This window comes from Camelus bactrianus, chromosome 9 (assembly GCF_048773025.1).
Source record: "Camelus bactrianus isolate YW-2024 breed Bactrian camel chromosome 9, ASM4877302v1, whole genome shotgun sequence".
In the NCBI taxonomy this organism is placed as follows: Eukaryota; Metazoa; Chordata; class Mammalia; order Artiodactyla; family Camelidae; genus Camelus; species Camelus bactrianus.
This window is the reverse complement of record NC_133547.1, coordinates 8,110,584-8,131,879: the sequence shown is the minus strand read 5'-3', so window position 1 is coordinate 8,131,879 and position 21,296 is coordinate 8,110,584. Positions and strand designations below refer to the sequence as shown.

General features: G+C 43.0%; 1 protein-coding gene across 2 annotated transcripts in view; it reads left to right on the top strand.

Annotated features, from left to right (window-relative positions):
• The window catches only part of ARHGAP35 (Rho GTPase activating protein 35), a 109,598-nt gene that overhangs the window by 70,313 nt on the left and 17,989 nt on the right, over positions 1-21,296 (top strand). Inside the window, exon 4 of one of the 2 annotated variants that reach the window (XM_074369363.1) lies at positions 1-21,296. This exon is cut by the window's left edge and continues 12,990 nt beyond it. The exons of the other annotated variant lie outside the window; for it this stretch is intronic. The gene's annotated coding sequence lies outside the window, so the exon portion shown is untranslated. 2 annotated transcript variants of the gene reach the window in all.

The window sequence follows — 21,296 nt, the reverse complement described above, 5'->3', positions numbered from 1 at the left end:
TGGTGCCTGAAATGGGGGCCAATCTTGTGCGACTGAACCCTTAACCTGGGGGGTCTATGCCAGTTACAGGTGTCATTAGTGTCAGAATTGAATTGAATTGAATTGTTGGCCGTTCAGCTGGAGTCCAGAGAGCTGGAGAATTGGTTGGTGTGAGAAAAAACCCACGCACATTTGGTGTCAGAAGTGTTGTGAGTAAAAACAGAAAGCTGGGTTATACCTTATTATTTTTAAGTGTACTGCTGAATGCTGTTTGCTAATAGTTTTTGCATCGGTGTTCATAAATGAGGCTTTTCTGTAGGTATTTTTTTCCTCTTGAATGCTCAAAAATGTTTCTGTCTTTATATTCAAATGACAATTTTGCTAGATATAAAATTGGGTTAGCCTTTCTTTCCTTGTGGACTTTACAGGCACAGTTCTGCTGTCTTCCAGGGTGGGCCTTGCATTGGAGAAATCTGAGGCCAGCCTGTGTTTCACCTGATGCCACAAAGATTCTTCTCTCTCTCTCTTTTAATAAGTTTTCCAGGACATACCTTGTTAATTGCCTTAAGTTTTTCCTGGAACATAGTGAGCCCTTTTAATCTGTAGATTTGAGTCATCCTAACTTCTGTTCTTTGTGTCCCTTACAGGGTTTTCAGCAATGTCTTTTCTTTCCCATGTGTTTTTTATTTCTGTAATGGAAAAAGATTTATTTTCTCTTCTACTTCCCTGTGCTCTGCCGCTAGATGTTTTATCTACTTTTGTTGTCTTACATCTTTTCTAAGTGTATTTCTGCTTTATATGCTGTTTCAGAGAGGAGATTGCATTATTCATTTCTTTTTTAATTCATGGGAATATATTTTTATTTACTAATGGCAGCATTTTTGATGAATGTTCTTTGCAGTTTGTTTTTCTTGTACTTAAAAAATTTTTTATTTTATTTGTTTTTTTGCTGGTAGTCTTATTGGAGATCTTGTGCTGGTTCCTTTTTTATTGTGATTTTTAAAATGTATATAACAAAGTTTATCATCTTAACCATTTTTTAAATGTACAGTTCAATATATGCTAGGTCCTTTTATAAAATTATCATTCACCTTTGAATGAGGTGATTCCTTCCAGTCTAGCAATTTGTAGAAAATTCTTCTGGGGAGGGGCTAACCTAGCAGGAGTTTTTCTTAAATATTCTATATGTGGATATTCTAGTAGCCTTTCTTGCCCTCAGACATCTGGACTTGGCCGTTGTAATGCCCCAGGCATCTCTCTCTGCCACCCTGCCTCCTTGATAGACCGCTCCCTATAGGTTTGACTTGTGTGTATGAGTCTTCATGTCAGGCTGAGTCTGAGGGAGCCTCAGTCACCAGTCCCTGAGCCAGTTTCCAGTGTTTGAAACAATGGATTGCCGGTGTTGCCTGCTTAAAATGAAGCGTTTACTTTTTAGAAGGAGACTTGCATGCTTTGTCTGACATCTGTAATAACAGGCATTCTCTCTGATCGCTTTCCCACACCCTTAATTGACCTTTACAGCATTTGGTGGTTCTTACTCATATATTGGGGTTTGGGGTCACAGATGTCTCTAGTTTTGTCAAAGACGTGATGTTTCTGTTTCTCATTCTCCTGGTTGCTTTTGTGTGGTTCTCTAGAGGAGAAGGGGTAAAATCTTTATTCTGCCATTTTAAAATGAAGTATAATCTCCTAACTTTAATAAATTTAGCATTCTGAAAAATTCATTTTTATACTCATTTTTTGCCTCCTGATGAGAACTTCCTCACTACTGATGATTGGGGAATTGCTGCTTTTGTGTCATTTAAAGGTAACCTGATCTTGTTGAGGGAGGGCTTGAGGGCTTAGTGAGAGGGATGTATTTAGACCCTTTCCAGCATTCTCTCCATTAGCCTAGCTATTTCTGTCTCCCTCTGATTTTATTAGCATTTCAGTTAGATCTCTTTCCTCGGTTACCCATCTTCTTGTGTGTATATATATCACTATGCTGAGAAGCTTGAGAAAGATATGTCTCCTTTATGATCCGGCAGTGTGTGCTGCAGGAGTAAATGCAGACCAGTCTAATCACCAAAACAGGAAGCTCTTTGTGAGCTTTTAGGTAACAGATCCCTGTGGTTTCCTTAGACCTTGTAGTATGGAGAATTGCATCGATTTTTATTTTTTAGTCTACATAAGGAAAGTTCCTTTTTAGGGAATAGATTTTCTTTTTCACTCCAGCCTTAATTATTACTGTCATTTCTTTAGCTAAATTTTTTATTTTCCAGCTGGCCATAGTATCTCAGTCAGATTAGACCAGGTTAAAATTTCAGTAGCTTAAAAGAGCAAAGCTTTTTTTTCCCCTTCCCCTCACCCATGATGTCTGTTCTGGGAGCTGTACTCTTCATCGTACTCACTCAGGGATCCAGCTGATGGAGCAGCCACCCTCTTGAATGACAGTGGGTGCGAAGGGAAAGAGACCCCTGGGGGAATCTCACTCAGCAATTAAATGCTCAGCCTCACCTCACTTCTACTCATAAGGCATTGGTCAGAGCTGGTCACCCGGCTTTACCTAGCGACAGTGGGGCAAAAAGAATTTATTCTTTCTTGTTCTCAGGAAAAGAGATTGGGACATTGGGAGAAGCACTAATGATGACCATGGCTACCTGTCAGTTGTTTGAGCAGAGTTGACAAGTGTTCCATTTTCTGGAACAAGTGTTTGTATTTGTACGTTTTTCTTTTAGCATGCTAGTGGATCAGAGCGTCTTTGCCTAGCTCTGCGTAGAACTTCCTGGATGATTGTGCAAAGGGAGGAGGTTGGGAGCTGATCTCCTTTCTCTTCTGCATGATCTTACTTAATCCCCATACAGCCTTATGAGACAAGAGACTATTGTTTTCCTGTTTTAATGATGAGCTGCTACTGAGAAAAATTAAGTCATTTGCCCAAAAGTGGCTTAACTAATAAGTAGCAGATGTAGATCAGCTCAGATGTTGATCTGTCTAATTCCAGAACTCAGGCTCTTAATCTTCTTTATTTATGTCTTAGGGCCTGAGTGCCCCCAACTTTTAAATGTAAGGCTTATTGGACTAGCTTGTCTACAACGGCCTTCCTGACTTAAAAATCTGCCTACCTTCCTATAACTAGCAGAACAGCCCTGGTTGTCTGTGCTTTGAAATGCTAGCCCTTACAATATTTGGCCTTTCATAGAAGCAGGGAACCAAAGCCCGAATAATTTTTAAATGGAAGTCCTGATATGGCAGAGAAACATGATTCATGGCAGTACAAACCAGACTTCTCGTGTTTGATTATAGCGTGGACCTTGGCAGCCAGCAGTTGTGGTGGCTTGATAGTTTCCGATCAGAATGTCCAGAGCCAGCATTCTTTGTGTGTGGGGATATATGCACAGTAGAAAGGTGCTTTCTTTGGCTTTCTAAGTAAATCTGGCAATTAGGAGCCCAGCTTTTAAAATAGGTCAAACTCAAGACTTTTTTTTTTTTTTTTTGCTGGGTCCTAAACCTAAAGGTTTCTACTCTTTTTTTAAACCATTTGTTGTTCTTGTTGTCAAACAGATGCTCCTTGTTAAAAATAATCAAAGGCAGAGTGTTTAAAAATTGGTGCAAACGTGTGCTGTTGGTGGGAATATAAATAGATGTAGCCATTTGAAAAGGTAATTTGGCAATATCTTAAAAATTTTAAACTTGTATGTTCTCAGTCTCAGCCTTTGGCCCTTCTGGGAATTTGTCCTATGGAAATGTTTGCATATGTCCACAAAGGTATGTACAAGGATGTCTATTAATAGAATAGTGCATCCACATGGTGGAGTGCTAGGCAAGTGTTAAAAATATTAGGTTTATCTAGCCAATATGGGACTATATGTCCGTGATTTATTGTCAGGTGGGAAAAGCAAGTTGCAAAATAACGTTTGTAGTGCGATCCAGTTATAAGGTGGCGAAAACCTGTGTATGTATGCTTCTGACTCGATGTGGTGAAACATAGGGCTTTTACTATTTACTCTCTGTGTAACTACTATATTGTATGAAAAGAAGTTTAACAATAAATATATATTACTTTTAAAAGATGAAACTGTATAGAATTGTTTGAAGTAGAAAAGTATAGTTGCTTCGTCATTCCTCGCAGTTTTATCTGCTGTTAGGAGTTTGAGTGGTTCCCTTGCAGAGATTTATTTTCTGTGCATCTACACTAGTATCATGTGCACAATGTGTTTGTAAACAGTTGGAGCAACACTAAACATACTGTTCTATGGCTTGCTTTTTTTCCACCTAAAAAAATAATTGTGCATATTTTCCCATACTGGTAGGTATAAACCGCTCATTACTACTATCACTCCTTTCTCCTCTTCTGCTTCAGCGTCCTCCTCCTCCTCCCCTTCACTGCATAGTATTTCTTGGTCTGGATAGATCAGAATTTATTTGCTGTTGAGGGACATTGTTTCCATTCTTTTGTTATAAACAGTACTGCAGTGGAAATCTACCTGTAGTCCTGTGACACATACAGGTGTACAAAGCATCGTAGGATAAATCCCGCAGATTGGCCTGAAAAGTGCTTTCTATATTTTGATGGGTATTGCCAAAATGCTGTTCAGTGTGTAAGGGTAAGCACAATGTTTTTTAAGTGGTAATATGTTAGAATTACAAGATGCCTTAAAAATCGTCTAGTTCAAAAAAAAAAAAATCGTCTAGTTCAAGGGAGGAGGGTATAGCTCAGTGGTAGAGCACATGCTTAGAATGCATGAAGTCATGGCTTCAGTCCCCAGTACCTCCATTAAGTAAAAAAATAAATAAACCTAATTATCTCCTGCCTCAAAAAAAAAATTAAATATTTTTTAAAAATCATCTAGTTCAACTCTCTATAACATGGGTGAATCTCACGAACATGTGGAACAAAAGAAGCCAGAAACAAAAGGATACATGCTGTTTGATTCTATTTATATAATAAAGAGAAACAGGAAAGATTTACCTATGCTAACAGTAGTTATCCTTGGTGAGGAGTAGAGACTAGAAGGGGGCTTCTGGAATGCTGGGAATGTTCTGTATATTGACCTGGGTGCTGTTTACATGAATGTGTTCTGTGTGTGAAAATTTATCACTGTGTACTTCTCCATAAACTTATAAATATGTATTATACTTCACTGAAAGTTTTTTTTTCTTAACATCTAGTCTAACTCTTTGGTTTTGTACATAAGACCCCAAGAGTTGAAGGGGTTCCTCCCTCTCCTGACAGATGTAGCTGAGGTCTCCTGAGAGCCTTATGCTGGAAGCCAGAGCCCCAGCCTGTCTTGCCAGGATTGGACTGGTGATGCTGTTGGCACTCGTAAAGGCTGTGAATACTGTGACAGTGTCTCTTACCTTGAGGCCCTTGAAGAATAATGGTGTGTCTGAGAGCCTGCTGATGTGTCAAAATGGAGTTTCTGGTTTTATAGCTCACTCTGCTTTGTTTGGGGAAATCCTAGCACAGGCCTCACACGCCCAGTCGATTGACAAGCTCAGGTTTACGGCTGAGGAAAAGTCCAGTTCATTCCAGCCAGCCTCTCACTTGTGATTTCTTTGACTTAAGCCTTCTTCTCATTGCATCCTAATCTGTACTTTTTTCACTGCTTATTTCTAATTGTTTTCAGGCCAGTCCCTACTTCAGATAATTGTATCTTTTTCAGTAAAATTGTTTGTTCAAAGTAAAAAAAAAACCAACAGATTTCTGCATTATCCTTCCTGGCCTGCTTTAGGAGGGTGGGGGAGTGGTAGATTCCAAGGAACTGTTTGCATGTTGTGTGACTCCAAGGTGGGTGATTTTTCAGCATCCAGGATTCCTTTATTTTGCTGTGGAGATTCTGTCTGCAGACTTTCTGTGAGACAAAGCATAGTTGGACATTTGAGCATTTCCTGTGGTCAGAAATTTTCCTTGTGGTCAAAAATTTGATTGAAGATTAGGATGTGTTCAGAGCACTTGCTGGCAAGCACACACCTATCAGCTTTGCTCGTGCTAGTAGCACAACTGTGTGGGATGCCGTGTTGATCATGAGTTAGAAATCATGACTAAATTACAAGAGCCAGCCTTCTTAATATAAGATAGCCTTACTAGCATGGTCTGTTCCATGTCCTCACAATACTAAGAGATTTGTGCAAACTTTAGGTAAGTCTGTAAAGTCCAGACTGGCCATCTCTTAAATATTAAACATTCCCGACACATGGAGGAAATGTTAAAGATAGTTATTCATCTGTTGTAAAGGGGCATTGGTAACTACAGTGCTGGAGGAAAACATTCCAGGTATGATATTGAAGACACACCAAATTGGTAAGTTCTTATTTTGAACCAGATGGGGCCTTCTTTAAGCGGGCATTCAGAAAATTCACTCCAAGCCCCTAGGCTACCTCACCTCTCTTTTCCCTTTTGTTTCCCTTCATCCTCTGTGTCCCCTTCTCCACTCTGGCCTCAGCAAATCCATTTGTTATCAGAGATCCAGCTTGAATCATGCCTTCTCACTGACTGACCATCCTTATTTGTGCTGGCCTCGCCTTCCCTCTTCTGGACTTCAGTACCAGTATTGTATGTGTACACTACTTAGCATTTGCCATGTTCTACCTTTTGGCTTATCTTTTATTGTCTTGAATTTGATTACATGTTTCACATCTTTACCTCGTCTCCCTAAGTTGTCACCTCCTGAAAGGACATGACAGTGTTGGTGATTTTTGTATTCCCACTATGCATGGGATTTAGTATAGTGTCACCCAGGTAGTTTGCTTTCAGCAATGATTTATTGCTGTGATGCTCTGTTCTAAATGCCAACATACATCATATATCCTCAGAGATGAGATTATTATAAAGAGAAAATTGAATTTCTAATTTATTTTGCAAACTTCAGCAGGTGGCATCTTTCATATTCCTTTACGCACAACCATAGGTCAACCACCACTGAGAAACCATGTGACAAAATTATTTTCAAGTTCTGACTGATTAAGCCAACCCTCTGAATTTGAGGCCATATTAGTTTGAGAGGGCAGTTTCAGTTCAGCAGAAGAGTTGATGTGGCTTGTTGGAGCTTAGTGGAAGAAGATTTTTACCTGGGTTTTAAGATCAAAATGTGAATTCTTTGAAAAGAAAGAATAGGCACAAGCCAACATGGACCCGGGGTGGGACTAAAAGTCAAAACCTTGCAGAAATGACAAGTAAGTCTTTGGTAGCCTGTCCCCATATGAAGCATGGACCTAAAATGATTGATTTCCTTTTCATATTTTTATTCAGGTATCTTTTGTATCCTTCCTCTGTATTTTATGGCAATTACTTTATCAACTATTAAATCTTAAAAATGGGGTCTTTTCTAAGATATTTGTTTTACTGATTTGACTTTCTTTTTATATCAAAATCATGTTTCCTAAATTCTTATTTTATAGTGTTCTAATAACTGATAGAATTAATCATTTTTAACTCTACTTCCTATCCCCCTATTTGCTCTCTTTCCCACAATATTCTATAGCCTCACAAATGTTTAGTTTTTTGCCATCCTAAAAGAATAATAAGGACCTATTATGTGCCAGTTCCCCTTAGGTGCTGGAGGTTCAAAGATGAGTAAGACAGTTCATGTGGTCCTCGCAGGGCTCTCCGTCTAGTGAAGATTACAGTCAAGGCCAAGCTAGTAAAGGAAATACTTGGTGGGAGACCTTCCATTTCTCTGCAGTCCCACTGCCCAGCTTCAAGTACACCCAGCAGCCACCACAGTGTGCAGGGCCCCCATCGCACCTGCCTCCGTGTGGTATTTTCTGCTGGCTCTTTTAAAGATGGTTTTGCTATTTTTTTCCTTTTTTGCAAAATGTCTTGTGATTTTTTAAAATTATTTCCTTTAATGCATTTTAAACATTCCATTGAGATTTTTGTTTGATTTATGTTTAAAATGCAGCTAAACTTCTTTGTGTAGTGTATGGTCTTTCAATCCAAGATCATAATATCTCTCGGTATTTTTTCTCTTCATTTTTCTCAGTCATTGTAGTTGTTTGTCTTTACTTTCTCAGGTTGATGAGTCAGGTTGAGTGTAATTAATTTGTCAGTCTGTAACTCTGACTGGACCTGTTGAGTACAAGGCATTTTCAATGCTGAGGACATCCCGAGCCTAAGGCCAGGTCCTATCAGAAAGAGAGCTGCACAGAAGAGAAAAAATTAATAGTACTAGTTCACAGCAGTGAGTTTGCCTCACATCTGTGAAGCTGAAGCATTAGGTGAAAGTCAGAGAAGGAAGGAAATCCCTTGAACTGGCTTGGTGCATGTCTGGGCTGGGGTCTTGGCTGAAAGATAAGTTGGATTCTATAGCAGAGAGGATGAGGAAGAATCTTCTAGATAGGGAAAGTGGACTGACTGAGATTCAAGTGTAGAGGAGAGAGGTGCGTTTGACCTTGGAGCTGTGTTGCCCTGGAATCCTCCAGGTGTCAGGCTCTGGCTTTTAGACTTGGCCAGGGCTTTTCAGACTCTGTGTCTTGGATCCCTAGGATTCTAAGGAAGCGCTTCTGTGTGGAAATGGGGAAGGCAGACCACCAGGACTCTGGGTCGCTCACCCTCAATTTTCTGTTTAAGATTTTATTTGGGAAAAGGCTTTTGGTGCTCCTGAGAAAGCTGGTCAACAAGCTTGATTCCCCTTACAATCGTCAGTGGGAAAAGTAGGGTTTGAGGGTTTTATCTGAGAGAATTTGCTGAAGCTCCTGGAGGCTGCTCCCTTGTTACGTTCCCACAGCAGTCAGCGTAGTCAGTCAGTCCTGTTGTCTTTACCACTTAAGTGGGTCTTGAATCTGGCCCTGCCACTGCAGTTAGTCTAACTCTCTTCATGATTATGATCATAGCTTCTCAGTAGTTTGGTCTTTCTGCTTCTGGTCTTATATCTGTTCAATCCTTTATCCACACTACTGCAAATATCTCTTTAAAATAAATCAGATAACATCACCTTCCCCTGTTTGAGAATTCTTCAGTGGCTCTCCATTACTTCCAGGATAAAGTTTAATGCTGTTGCCAGAAGGATCAGCCCCTGTCCATCATCTAGCCTTACCTTTTGCTATTTTTTTCATCCACAGTGATAAACTTCAGCCTCACAGATTAGAACTGCATGCAGCTTCTGACGCTTTTGTGATATTTCTCACCCGCAGCGCCTTTACTTGCTGTTCCCTTTCAAGAGTCCCCTCCCGGCGTCCTTCTCTGGCCTACCCTCTGAGCCAGGGCCCACCACCCTGTGTTCTGTGGTGCTCTGTGCAGTCTGTGTGAGCACTTACACACTGGACTCTGATTGTCTTCCTTCCTCAATGGATCCTAAGTTCCTTGAGGGAATGGACTGGGTCTTCATCACTGTATCCTCCAAACCAAGGACACAGGGCTCTAATAAATGATTATGAATGAGTGAATGGTGTAGATATTCAGAAGACCTCTTCCTTCAAAAGTGCCATTCAGTAGAATTGTGGAATTGTATCCAAAGAAAGAGAGAAGTAAAAAGATCCATATAATACTAAGGTCTTAAGCAAGGTTGCAACATGTGCGCGGGAACAAACTTCCTTGTGTTCTTAGTGTGAGGGGGAGAGGGTGTGTTGCTAACAGTCCAGGGCATGTGTGTGAAACTTTCTTAGGTAGGACATTTAAATAGAGGAGCTCAGAAGGAAAGGAGCTGCAAGTCAGCAGAGCAGGGGGAAGGAAAGCGAGTGAATCAGGCAGCCAGGGCTAATGGGAGACTTGGTGTCCCGAGAGTGAGGCTGGCCGTGAAGATTCAAAGGCATGTTTCCTGAGTTTAGGGAGAAATGTCTATAAATCACTTTAGAATTTAGGGTTAAAAATAATGTGGAGAGGCAGCATTATTCATTATAAGCGAAGAGTGGTAACAACTCAAATGTCCAACAGATGAATGGAGAAACAAAATGTGGTCTACGGTGGAATATTATCCAACCATAAAAAAGAAATCTACACATACCACAACATAGATGACCCTTGAAAACATCATGCTAAATGAAAGAAGCCAGTCACAAAAGACAGATTCCATTTATCTGAAATGTCCAGAATAGGCAAATTTATAAAGACAGAAAGTAGATTAGTGGTTGCCAGGGGATTCCTGGTGGGAGGAACTGATTGTGGATAATGGGTGCACAACTCTAAAATTTACAAAAGAAACCACTGAATTGTATACTTTCAGTGGGTGAATTGTGTGGTATGTGAATTATATTTCAATAAAACTTGTAATAATAACAATAGTGATACTAATAATTTTAAAAATGGAGACTGGGTGTATAGGTATTTTACTCCAGGGGTGGTGGAGGAGTACTTTAAATTTTTCAGTCCACAGAAGAAACCTGTGTTAATTCAGAGGTCCTTAGAGAAGAGACCTGCTCTGACAAATATTCCTCATTGCCTGGCAACTTCTCTTCTCCTTGGTGCACTCTGGGACTGTTCGAGGTAGTGTTCAGCGGGCAGGAGCAAGCGGGGGCTGGGTGGAGACAACATTGGAGTCTCCATGACTCTAACTGAACATTTACATCTGGTTACATCTGGGATAATCCGGGCAGCAATGGGCAGACCATTAGTGAACACCCTTCCTTCAAGGTGAGAGAGCTTGGCTGTCCTGTCCTGAATAACTGCAGAGTGAATTGTTGTCTGTGGGGTGTTACCAGCCTCAAAGAAGCAATCAGTTTTCTCTCCTCACCCTCGCCCTGTGAAAAAATCTGCTCATGCCATGGTTAGATGTCTCTGCTACAAGTATTCTTGGGTTGGATTTGGCTTCTGAGTTTATTTCCATCTTTGGTTCTCTGTCCTCTCTGTTTTCAGGAATCCTTTCCTAAGTACCCGCCCTCCCACTTGTCCAAGGCAAGGGAAGGTGTCACTACTGGCAGAACCAGTAGGCTCTTTGCTACTGATGTGCAGCCCTGTTGTAGTGTCACCGCTCTGCATTGTCTTTGTCACTTTGCTTCTCTGTTCCCTGCAACACTGCTAGACTGTAAGGAACTCAGAGCAGGGACTGTCTCTTCTTTGCCATCACCTGGTACGGCACCTGACATGTAGTACGCACTCGGGTGTTTATTGAAGGAATAAGTGGATTTTTTCTTCCTGTGTACTAAATTAGATTAGGTCAGATGAGGAAGGAGTCACTAAAAACAAGATGAATTCTTAAGGATTGATCATTTAAGAGATCTCTTATTGGCTAGAGTCTCTCTATACTTTTGCTTTCTTCTGCTTTTCTTTTTCCTTGCCTAGGCTCTTATACTGCATAAAGTTTTGTTTCACCTTTGAATGCTGTAGGGTGCTGCTGCCACAAGAGCCATCTTTGAAGTTTGCTCAAGTATTTGTTGTTCAAGGGACCTAGTGCAGTTAGAGCTGGTAACCTGGGGAGAAGCAGATTCTCAGGCCCCTGGAATCTGTGACTTGAAGGACTGTGCAGGTTTATGTTTACTTAGGAGTACACAACCTAGGGACTGTGGATAGTCTCCTGGAGGTCTGCGAACTCCTGAAAATTAGGGCAGAGATTGTACATGTGTGTGTATATGTGTGCGTGCATGTGCACGGTGGATGGACCAGAATCTACAGCCTTTGCTAGGTCATCAAAGTGAGGGGAGCCTCCTCCTCCCAGAAGGTTAAAGACTACTGTGCAGCCAGGTGTCTGTGGAACACCTCTGTATGATCCAGAGCAGGCCGGGCTGGTGGCACACCCTTGTCCTTAAGGACTTGATGGTTCAATAAAGGTAAAAGGATTTGACCTTAAACCACTTAGAGCTTACAAAAGAGAGGTCAGAGAGGACTGGGAGGTAGATCTGTTGGGACTTAAAGGATGAGTAGGATTGACGTGATTGAGCCTAGATCAAATAGTTTTCTCTTCACAGCTCTTCTAAGACTGGAGGTCTCATAGCTTCCCAGTGATTCCATGCAAATTGGTGGCCCAAGTTGGTTATAGTTCACCTCCAGCTTTACTGTGTGCCCCTCCCCTCCCACTGGATCCTTTCCAAAATGGAGAGTCACTGATCTCGTATACTCATGACAAACAGCAGTAATTGCAGCTAATAAAACTGTTTTAATGTTTCAATGCGGTAATGTTAGCTCCTGGCTTCATTTCCAGTATCTTGCCTCCATATTACAGATTGAAAACAGACTACCCTCTTGGGTACTGGAGTTTAATAACTCCCTCAGTCTTATCCCTTCCCGCAGAGAGATGGCCTGGTACATGTCTGTCTCCCTTGAGTTTTCACAATGACCTCAAGAAACAGACGCCCAGTGTCAGGGAGCACTTTGATGGGTGGTACACAATTCCTCAGAAAACACCAATCCAGTCTTACCTGGAACTGCCCTCCGAAAAACTCCACCAAACTAGTAAATGGAAAATGGCTACTAAGTGTTTGGAATAAGAAATATGCATATATTTTCAGCTTTATAACTAACTGAGAGCAAATTACAATGTTGCCCTGATGGGAGACAGCGGGACAAAAGGCCAGACTCTTACATGAGCTGATTTCCTCCAGCTGTTGGTGAACTCCCAAATTGCTTAATCTAATTGGGAAATGCTCTTTATTTAGCCCTAGCATGCAGCGCAGAGCCTTTCACAGAGAGGTGCCAAAGCAGCATCTTTGGGCAGCCTGACAGGTGTGACCCTCCGTATAGTACACGTTCCTTAACTTCCTTGAGTCTGTTTCCTTAACTGTAAGATGAAGATGAAAATAGCTTCTTTGCAAGGTAGTTGTGTGTAGTAAGGGAGATAATTTGTACCAAGTTCCAGCTTGGAGCTCAGATTGCCCAATGCTAAGTGTTTCCACGAGTCTCATCTCATTCTCATAGCAATCCTATGTAAAGATACAACTTCCAATTTTCTGATAAGGAGAATGGGATTCAGAAAGATGAAGATGGGAGCTGGGATTCCAACCCAGAGCAGTTACCCTTTTGGCCATGGTGCCTTCCCTCACTGGGGTGATTTGAAGCCCAAAGAAGACAGATCAGTTGGGTTCTGGCAACTAATGGAGCAGTGGGATCGGGCAGCTAATGTAGGACTCTGCTCCCTTATACCAGTATCCTTATTTCTCTCTAACTGTATGAGAGGGGTTTTTTCCCCTCCTGAAGCCAAATCTGTGGGGTCTTTTCCAACACCACTTGTCCAGCTCTCTGACGCCAGCCAGGTGTCCTGCAACTCAGTTCTACCTGGAGTTATAATCAGACTCTACAGGTTTAGGGGCTCAATCCCACAGGACTGCCCTCACTTCACATGCCAGTTGCAAGTCCCCAAGTTACCCACACTTTGTTTGACCTGGCCATGAAATCGGGGGCTCCCACAACCTCCCCCCAGGTTCAGTAATTTGCTGGAATGACTCAGAACTCAGGAAAATGTTATGCAGTTGACCCTTGAACAACACAGGTTTGAACTGCGTGGGTCCACGTCTGCGTAGATTTTTTCGGTAGTAAATACTGTAGTACTACACCACAGTTGGTTAAATCTGCAGGTGCACAAACACAGATACGGAGGAACCACAGATACAGAGGGCCAGCTCTAAGATTTTCAACTCTGTGGAGGTTCAGTGCCCCTAACTCCTGCATTGTTCAAAGTTCAATTGTGCTTACTATTACAGTTTATTATAAAGGATACAACTCCAGAACAACCAAATGGAAGAGATGCATAGGACAAAGTATGGAGTAAGGGACCCAGAGCTTCCTCTCTGTGTCCTCTCTGGGCACGTCACCCTCCCAGCACCTCAGTGTGTTCACCAACCTGGAAGTTCTCAAGCCCTGTTGTTTGGGGGTTTTTAGAGGTTCTATTACGTGGACATGACTGATTAAATCATTAACTGTTGGTCATCGAGCTCAATCTCCAGTCCCTCTCCCCTACCTGAAGGAGTGAGGGTGGGACTGAAAGGTCAGATAACCCTATAATCAAAGCTTGGTCTTTCTGGTGACTAGCCCCCACCTTGAAGCTATCTAGGGGCTCTCATTATCATAAACTCAGGTGTCTTTGGAAGGGGTTTGTTATGAATAACAGAAGTTGCTCCTATCACTCAGGAAATTCCAAGAGTTTCAAGAGCTCTGTGCCAGGAGCTGGGGACAAAGACCAAATAAATATTTCCTATTATACCACACTGCCCCTTCCCTCCCCACAGAGTTCCTACGTTTAAGACCTTGCCAGAGGACTTCCTCTGCCCCTCTGTGGGCACCTAGGGCCAAAGAGGCCACTGTCCTCTGAGGCTGGGAAGGAGCATCAGGAAGAGCCAGCGCTGGGCCAGTAAGCCTCTCGTCAGGGTGGGGAGAACTCTGCTCGTGCGGGGGCTTTTTCTCCCTGGAGCACCTGACACACTTCGTTAGCTAATCTCCCATGATTTAGAGGACAGTATTCATCTCAAATTAGCACTAATCCCCATTTATAAGAGAGGAAACAGATCCTGGAGTTCTTTGGGCAGAGGCCACTCACAGCCATCAGGATGGAAAGGACGCACATTCCAGCCCTTTCATGTGTGCTTCAGGCTGGTGAAGCCGTGAACTTCATAGCATCAGACTGAACAGATTCAGGATTTTACGAAGTTCCTTCACACTTCGGAAACAGCCACCCTAAAGCCTCCATACTTCCATCCACATTTATCATACCCTCTTTCTAGAGCTACTGTGGAAGAGATTTGGTGGGACTGGAGCTGTTAAATCTAGTCAGTTATTTCCCTGCAGTCAGCCTAGATCTCTATAATTCTGTCTTTCAGAGAAGGCAGCTAATTTCAGTACAGATACTCCCATCTATCACTATAACAGTTTAATAGGTGCAGTTACAGCCTGAATACACCAACAGGCTTTATGTGAATAATTGCCATATTTATACTGCTTCGAATTGATGATAAAGTGCTAAAATATGGGGTATGTGGTTTCATGTGCTGTGATTTTTATAGGGGTTCTATGCTACTTAATCTCTCCCTCCCCTTATAATTCTAGGTTTCTTAGCAAATTGCTTTCTCATTATCCACATGGTTTTAAAACAAAGCTTTCTCCACTTTTTTTGACTATCTCCCATGTGCCCATTTCTCACCACCTTCCTGTTTTCTGCTTGCTTGTTAAACACCAGTCACTTGCATTCCAAAAATGCCTCCTTGCCGTAAAAGCAGGCAGTCAGCTCCACTTTTGCCTCTTCCAGATAAGCAGAGTTCATGTAGCTTGTGACTCGGCATTGCTAGCAGATTTCCTCGGGACCCAGTGCCCTGATCAGAACAGCATGCCCTGGCAAACTGCCTGGAGAGCCCTGCAGCCAAAGAGAAGTAAAGCCTGTTTCAAGAGTAATCCTGCCCTTCCATCCAAGACAGAAATCATCTGGGTGGAAGCCCGAATCCCCAAGACAGTTTCGACAGGCCTATCTTGTGTGGCTGTTTGAGTTGCACTTTCTTTCTTCACCACAGGCAGCCACGGGAGACACCCCTCCGCCCTGAGCCAGCTGAGAAGAGAGGAGGCTGTTTGCCCCATAGGGCAGTGCCGCAGGCTCTCCTGTAAGAGTGGCCCTGGGGGGGCAGCACCCACTCTAGACAGAGGGCCCTCACGCTCTCTCTCTCCGTCTCCCTCTTGTGTGTGTGACTATGTTTCTGTCCAGCTTCTAGGAGTGGGTACAACCCTCTTACAGGGGATCCCAGCCAAAGCCAAACCATTGCCCTGCCCTGTAAAGGTGAACACCTCAGATGGGAGACCACACTTACAGCAGCAGGTGACTTACCCTGGTGAGATAATGAATTCACCAAGTCCCTAGGACTTCTCTAGGGAGTTGCATATGCAGGGAAACCAGCCTGTGAAGGAAGGTGGGAGCTGGGTGTGCTTGTTCATGAAGCATCTCTGTGCTGGCCAGGCCTGAGGCCAGTGTGCCTTGAGGCACGAGGCTGGTTGAGAACAAACTGCTTCAGTCCACTTCCTTCCTCTTCAGCCAGAGAAAGTGCACCTTTGTTTTCAGGCATTTACCCCTCCTTTCTACGAGTAGTTACCGAATGCCTTCTCCAGGTATGCGTTACTGTGCCAAGTCCATCGACGCATAATCAGAAAACATGCCTGTTCTCTGCTAGGAGGACCAACATTCAGCAAATAATCACACAGCTGAACAGTGACTTTCCCAAATTTTGCCCAGTGCTGTATAGGAAAAGTATGGAGGTAGAGGAGTGCAGGGATTAAACACAGGCTCTGGAGTCAAGGGGAACAGTAATAACGGTTGTATATAGCTCATGGGGCTGTTGTGAGGGTGCTGAGAATGCATGTGAAGTTCTTATCAGTATGCCTGGCCCACAGGACATTGCATAACTGTAAGCAGTTTTTATTATCATAACAGACTTAATTTAGATCTAGGGGTCCATGGAGACTTCTGAGGAAGCAATGTTTAGCCAGCCAAAAGGTGGAGGTCAAACTAGAAGGAACAGCCTGTAGGAAGGCTCTGAGGCAGGAAGGGGTCAGTGCTTTGAGGCCCTGAAAGGCCAGCGTGATCAGAGTGAAGTGGGGAGAGAGAGGGCACAGGGCCAGGCAGTGATGCAGGCTGCCCAGGCCGCGGGTGGGTAAGTGTGTATTTTATCCTAGATGCAGAGTGCAAGGATGGTAGGCTAGTGAGGACCATGATCGGCTGTTCTGCCGGAGTATTATAGACTGCTAACCTATGAAGTGTCCTTTCTTAGTAAGGAGAGGCCAGGAAAGAAAGGACACTGGGCTATGGTTGGTGACATCTTTGAATCTTTCATGGTTCATTGGGAATCAGGATCCTGAAAAAAGTTAACCTCTGCCCTCATGAATCTGTTTGTGACCTCTAGGGGCTCTTCTGCTTGGGGGCCTGCTGTGGAAGGGAAATTGGCCCTGTATGCACAGAGGTGGTGGTGATGTGTTGTACCTGTGTGTCAGTTTGGTTGTTTCTTTGTTGGTAGCCCTTTGTTTAGTCAGTGAGATACCCACCCCCACCCCATACCCCCACAGTGGTGGCACTAGCTCGCCTCGGAGTCACACTGCCATCACCCCTGTGCCACTAGGCTTGAGTGTGCTGCTGAAGTCACACTCGGAGCTGGAAGGATGCTCACATTTTTGGCAGGAGGCTCTCCCAGCTGCTCCTGGCTTTAAACATTCACTGCTGCTTTGCAGAGTGCAGTCTGTTCACCTCAGTTATAGGTAACACTCTTCTCTCCCCTCCATCCCACGCTGCCCAGAATGAGCAGCACCAACTCTAGGCCAGCCTGAGGTTCACTTTGTCAGTGTGGTTTCTCAAACGCATCTCTTGGGGTATGCATTTTCTTGAAAGTCAGGAAAACAACACAGCCCCTCGTTTGGCTCAGAGCAAGGTCCAGAAGCCCTCTTTCACAGTTAATGACAGTAAATACATGGATAGCCTATAAAGGATCAGCCAGATGCTAGAGCCATATGATGCTCCAGACTTGGTGTGATATTTTCATTTCTTTCCCTCCAGATCTCTTCTCTCCCTTCCTCCTCAGCCTTGAGATTTATGACTTGGCTGTGTGTACATACAATGGTGCTGGAAATTTATAAAGCCACAATGCCTAGTTGTGAGGCTAACACCCGGTCAAGCAGTCATAATAGAGTGCTAGTGGCATTCTGTCATGGGGAGAAAGGTCTGGCCCTGCCAGAAACAGATCTTGATTGACGAGGGAATTACCAAGAGAAGACAGCTAACAAAGGGGCACTGGAGGGGCCAAAGTGACCCTAGTGTTCAAGTAATAGAAGAGCCAAAAAATCATTCCAAGCACATCCAAAACAGGAAGGCAACAGGGAGATCTAGTGGGGATTCTTTAATGTTATCAATAGTAGAACTTCATTGTAGGAATATAGCAGGGACACTGTCCACTGGCTGCTGTCCACTGGGAGAGGAGGCAGCATTTTTTTTCTGGCTCTCCCTGCTTATCCTCCAATTGACAGATGAAAACATTGAGTGGGGTGCAAATGAAGAGAGGAATGCGTATGATTAAACAAGGAAGGAATGGAAAACCCTTCTAACCCATTGTGAATCTGGCATGTATAGGATGTAGCCTCCACATAATATTTAAGGGATAAGGGAAGCAAGAGTTAACATTGGAGGTTGTAGCATAACATTTAAATGCACAGTCATTCAAGACAGACTCAAGTGGGCCAGTTCAGATCCTACCCCCACCACTTACCCAGCTCTGTGGCCCTGGGCTTAGCCTCTCTGCACTTCTGTTTGCTTTCTATAAATTGGGAATGAAAATCATAATATTTACCTCAAGGAATTACCGGGTAGGTTCACTATGTTAATTCTAGTGATGAGCTTAGAAAAGTGCCTGGCACATAGTACACCCTCAGCAAAAGTTAACTGTTATTATTATTGTTTTACTATTATCATTTCAGTGTGCAAGTTTGTATTACTTGCTTTCATATGTGTGATCTCAGTATTCACAGCATCTTGATAGAGTCATTAATAAACAACCCAGTTTTTGAGGAGGAACCCAAGGCTCTGAGAGTGATTCATCCTCGGTCACCCAGCAGCTATAAGACAGAGAGCCAGGATCAAAACTGAGATCACTTTAGTGTCAAAGCCCATGCATGCTTTTGATATTTTTCTGCAAAATGGCTTGTTTTGGCTGAGCCCTCAGAGCCGGCCATGCCTAACGGCAGGTGCTACTCTCAAAGCTTGTTAAAGTGTAGAGAAAAGAAAAAAGTGGCAGGCATTATGCTGTGGACTCTCCATAGGTTATCTCATTTATTCCTCGCAGCAGTCTAAGATGGTGTGTAATCCATTGCAAAGTCAGATGAGCAGAAGTTAGAGGTAGGATTCGAACCCATATCTCCCTGACAGCAAGACTCGGGTGCTCCTCCACTTGCCAGCTTGCTTTCCACTTAGATCATTAGGATAATAGCTACTCCCTTAGCCCTGTGCTAAGACCTCATTAAATGCACCCCCACTAGGGTGCCCGATGGGAACTGTTCTGTGTTGTTCAGAGAAGGAAAGGCAGGAGCAATTGCCCAGTATCTTACAGCTAGTAAGTAACTGCTCTGATTTTTTTTCAGTGATTTACAATGTTGTGTTAGTTTCTGGTGTACAGCATAGTGATTCAGTCATGTGTGTGTTCCTTTTCCTATTCCTTTCTGATAATAGGCTATTATAAGATACTGAATTTAGTTCCCCCATGCTATACAGTAGGACCTCATTGTTTATTTCTCTTATATATAGTATTTACATCTGCAAACCTCAAACTCCCATTTTATCCCTCCCCACCCAAGTAGCTTCTGATTTTGACCTAGGTACCCAGCTGTACCCTTTCATCTTCCATTGAGGTGGGGGTGCTGCAGTGTGATCCTCAAAAGGAGATAGACTGTAGAGGTACTGTTGGCCTCTGACCTCAAAGGAGGGCTTTTTACTCTTCCTGAGAGGTCAGTCCTCTTCAAGACAATTTGGATTTTATGCTCAAGGGAGTTTCCTTTTGTCCCTGTGTTCTCAGCACCCTTCTGGCCTTGAAACTTAGCCTGCCTGAGACCTCTTGGACATATGAAGGAAAAGGAGAATCATCTATTAGATGCAGCTTCATCCTCCTTAAAAGTTGACAGAAGTAGTTTAGTAGTCAAGACCTGTCTGGTGTAGGGCATTTTAGAGCACAGGCAGCGCTAAGTAAAATTTTTTTTAAGAACTAAAGTGCTGAATTTGACATCTAAATATAGATAGTGAAAAATAAACAAGTCAGAGTTTGTCTTGGAGGAAGTATTGGTTTGTTGCTAGAAAGGAAACTTAGAAGGAACTGAGTCCTGGTGTGAGTGAGTGCACAGTCTGACCCAGGCAGACCGCGGAAAGACTTCTGGCCAAGAACGCTGATGCTCAGAAGTGGTGCTTGGATCCAGGGATAAAAAGTTGTTCAGACATTTCAGAAAAATGAGACACATACCAGAGCAGAGGGTGATTCTGCCCTTGGTTTCCAGGCTCCTGCAGGTTACCTGTCCATTTTCCTCGTGCCCCTGTGTGCCGAGTACCACAGGCATCTCTCTGGAGCTGGGGTCAGTGGCCGCCAATGTGACTGGGAAGTCAGGGCTAAAATCTGCCAGCTCTGAGCCCATGGGGAACGCCTCATGGCTGACAGTGGTGGACCATTTAGCCTTCCTATGTCACCAAAATAGTTTTGAGGAAGTCCATGGCCGAAAGCTCTGTAAAGGATCTTATCTGCCATGTTGGTGCTCAGCAAATATTTATTGAGAGAAAAAATAAGGACTCTGCTTTTCTCTTTACTTTTTTTAATGTTCTTTTGAAAAATCATACATGGCTATGGTTTAAAATAATGTGTAAAAGACTTGCTTATGTATAAAAAGCACCAGTTTTAATATTTTATAGAAATGCTTTGTTCCTACAGTATCTGCTATTTATTTTCCCTTGTGTATTCCTCCCTGCTCCATTTTATTGAATCATAGATTTTAAGAGTCAGAGAGACCTTAGAGGTCTGGACCATCTTCTAGAGTGGTGACAGTTGTCCAAGTGTGGTTCCCTGACCAGCCAGCATAGCGTCACCTGGGAATGTGGGAAATGCAGGTTCTTGGGCCCCACTCCAAACCGAAGGGAGCAGAAACCCTACTATAACCAGCCCTCCGGGGTGATTCTGATGCATGCTCAAGTTTGAAAACTAGTGATTTAAAACATAGTAGTAAAGGAACACAAGCTCTGGAATCAGATGGGATTCAAATCACAACTCACTGGCTCTCCGACCTGGTGCATGTTACTTTGCCTCCTAGCCTCTGCCTTCCCACCTGTGAAGTGAGATGAGTCATCACCTCTCTGAAGGGGCTATTGTGAGAACTGATTTAAAAATGGATGGAACACACTTAGCATTATTTATCTCACACATAGTAAGCGTTCAGTAAATGGTTTCTTACAAGATACTGTTAACTGTCTTCGTAGACCAGGTATTAATCTCTTAAACAGCAGCCCAGACAGATGGCTATTCAGTGAGGAGAGTCCAAAAGCTCTGGCCCATTCCACTGAATGACAGCTGCAGCTATTGTTATTTTATATATTGAGAGAATCTTTGCCTTCCTTGGGTGGAGAGGGTATAGCTCAGTGGTATAGCGTGTGCTTAGCATGTATGAGGTCCTGGGATCAATCCCCAGGATCTCCATTTAAAAAATAATAGTAATAACAGTAAATAAAAAGCCTGATTACTCCCCTCGCAAAAAATTTTTTAAAGAGTATTTGCCTTCCTGTCATTTCCATTCTTGGTCATAAACTGTTCTCTAGAACCATTGAAACAAGACTGTTCTACATAGAAATTGTTGAGATTTTTGAAGATAGTGACCTTGGCTATTCTGAACTTTCTCTTGTTCTATTTCCAAAGATTAAAAGATTCCCAAAAACCAGTAGGGCTGTGTAAAACAAAAAAAAAAGAAAGAAAAAAGGCCTATCGCTGTG